We start from the raw sequence: 2,799 nt of genomic DNA, 5'->3' as shown, positions 1-2,799 counted from the left end.
CCCTAAGTTCTTTCTCTCCATAATTTCTTCCATTTGTGTTTTTTTTAATTTTTCCAATTCTATCTTCAGGTCTTGAGCTATTGTTGGTTTCCTTCCCCTGTCTGACTGTATTTTCATGTTTTTCCATCAATTCCTTCAGCTGTTTGTTTGAACAATCCACTGTTTCTTTTATTTCATTCAGTGATTTAAGCATTTCCTCTCTAAAGGCCACATACTTTTTGGCTTCAGCTTCTTCTATTTCTTTTCGTATTTTATTTGTTTCCTCTGTTATCATCTTCTTGAGCATAGATGTTAGGTCGTCTCCTTGAATTTCATTTATGCTGGGGTGTCTAGGGCTATTTGCCCCTGGATAACTGGGTTCTGGAGATGCCATGATGCTCTGGCTTTTGTTGGTTGAACTTTTACGCTGTCCTCTACCCATTAGGTTATCTTAGTTGTTTGAATTTAGTTTCTGGTTGTTCCTGGACTGTTGTAGTGGAGAGAATCCCTTTGGCAGGAAGATAAGTTTTCCTCAAGGAAGCCTTCCCAGCTTTCTGGGTATAGTTGCTGGATGTCTGGTGTTTTTCAGGAGTTGCTACAGCTCACCTCAGGCAACTGTGGTCCTGATTAGTCAAGAGGGCTCTCCTCTCACCGGGAGAAATCCTGGGGGCAGCTGCCCTCCTTCTGGGTTTCTTGCTGTAAATTTAGTGATCAGCTGAGGTAATCTGTGGCAGGTGAGTCCTGCTCTGGTGTCTTGGGGCACTCAGTTCTGTCTGTTTGCAATCTGCAGTCTGCTAGACTTTCCCTAGGTGACCCCAGCAGCACGGTTTCTTCCTTCTCTGTGGGGTCCTCTCCAGACAGGGGTTCCCAGTCCCTGTTGTACTGGGGCACACAGCTTGTCTGTACCGCTGAGCTGAGCGCAAAGCTCTCTGCATGCGGCAGAAGCTCGGCTGTGATGGCAGCAGAGACCTTCCGGGGAGAGACTGGGTGACCTGCGATCAGACCCGCAACCCTGCTTCCCCGTGTGGTCCCCCTGAGACTGGGACTCCCAGTCTCAGGTACCCTTGTGCCCACAGATCAGCAGGGGAAAGTGGCTGGGACACGCCTGCTTGCAGCTCCAGCCCGGAGACCCAAAGCCTGTGTTACCGGGGATTTCTTCCGGGTTCTGGCTGGGTAGCCATGAGTGGACCTAACCGATTCCCCGTGGGAGCCTCCCCTCACCTGGGAAACACGATCGATGTAGTTTCGGGGCCTCAAGTTCAGTCTCCTGGTATCTGCATGGAAAGTGGTGTCCTGCTCCTCAAACACGCTGTTTTCCTGGCGCAGCCATCTTGGCTCCCCCAGAACCCCGCTTTTAAATTGAATGACTTGGTTTGTTGGTGATTAACTTCTTAAGCTGTTCATATATTCTGGATATAAGCCATCCCTCTATCAGATACAGGTTCGGTGAAGATCCTTTGTCTACCTGTGGGCTCTGACAGCCCATGCATGGAGAGGACCTAAACCCCCTGCTCAGATGTAGCCCATAGACTCAGTCTCCAAGTGTGTTAACTAGTATGCAATACAGGGACTCTATATGATGTGAACTCACGGGCAGGCCCTCTGATCACTGACCCTGAGGGGGGTAGGGGTGAGTGTAGCCTTGCTAGGCCACAGAGGAAGACAATGCATCCACTACTAATGAGAACTGCTAGGTTAGGATCAGATAGAAGAAGAGGATCTCCCATAACAGTAGACTAGGAGAGGAGAATGAGAAGAGAAGAGGAAGAGAGAGAGAGAGAGAGAGAGAGAGAGAGAGAGAGAGAGAGATTGGAAGGAGATGATGGAGGGGCCCGCAGCAGGGATACAAAGTTAAAAAATGTAATAAATAATTAATAAAAAAATTTAAAAGCACACAAAAATATTTTTTTTTATTTGTCTTTTGAAAGATAGTGTTTCTGGTTGTCCTGGACTCACTTTGTAGACCAGGCTGTCCTGGAACACACAGAGTTCCTCATGCCCCTTCCTTTATAAGTGCTGGCATTACAGGTGTGCATCATTGCATCTGGCTCTAAAAAGAAATCTTAAAACAAAATGTTGACTACTGCTATTGACACATACTACAGTTGTGGCTTTCTTCTCCCTGACATACTTCTTGATGGCTTCCTTGTTTGGAGCAAGCACTGGGTAAGCACCTGCATCCTTGATTGCATTTGCCAGATTGTATTCCTGCAAAGACAGGCTAGACAATGAGGGGACCCTAGTTCCTAGACAGCTTGACAAAATGATTTTGCAGAGAACATGTAACTTACAATAATGTCACCTTGGAAGATGGAATAGGTAAGCATCTGGTCCAGTCACATGAGTAGGTTTGGTAAGGAGCCACTTAGACCTCTTTGTGGATCAGCACCTGGGAAAAGAAGCCCCACATTTCTAGTTAGCCAATTTTGGTACCATATGTGGTTCACTGATGACTATGGAAGTCCTACTGGCTTCTTTGGCCTGTTAAAAGAATTGACTGAAAACATTTTATTTACCAAGGAAGTTATTCCAGGATCCAAACTGACTAGGCTGGAAGGAACTTTGAAATGTTAGTTCAATCTTAATTCTTTCTCTTAATTTAGTTTTCCATTTAGAGAAAATTTCATCCTATACAAAAGACTTTATGGATCCAGTTAGGAAATCCCTTCTAAATTCCATTAACATTTGTTACTTCTTTGCTTATCCTGAGAACCTTAAATCTACTATATTCCAGTGACCTGAATTTGGCTGCAAATGCTTTGCTTGATAAAACTACAAAGATAGGCAACTTTACATAAATAGTTAGATTTCTCTCTTTCT

Source organism: Meriones unguiculatus (assembly GCF_030254825.1).
Source record: "Meriones unguiculatus strain TT.TT164.6M chromosome Y unlocalized genomic scaffold, Bangor_MerUng_6.1 ChrY_unordered_Scaffold_35, whole genome shotgun sequence".
NCBI lineage: Eukaryota > Metazoa > Chordata > Mammalia > Rodentia > Muridae > Meriones > Meriones unguiculatus.
The sequence above is the reverse complement of the archived record's forward strand: the minus strand, read 5'-3'. Positions refer to the sequence as shown.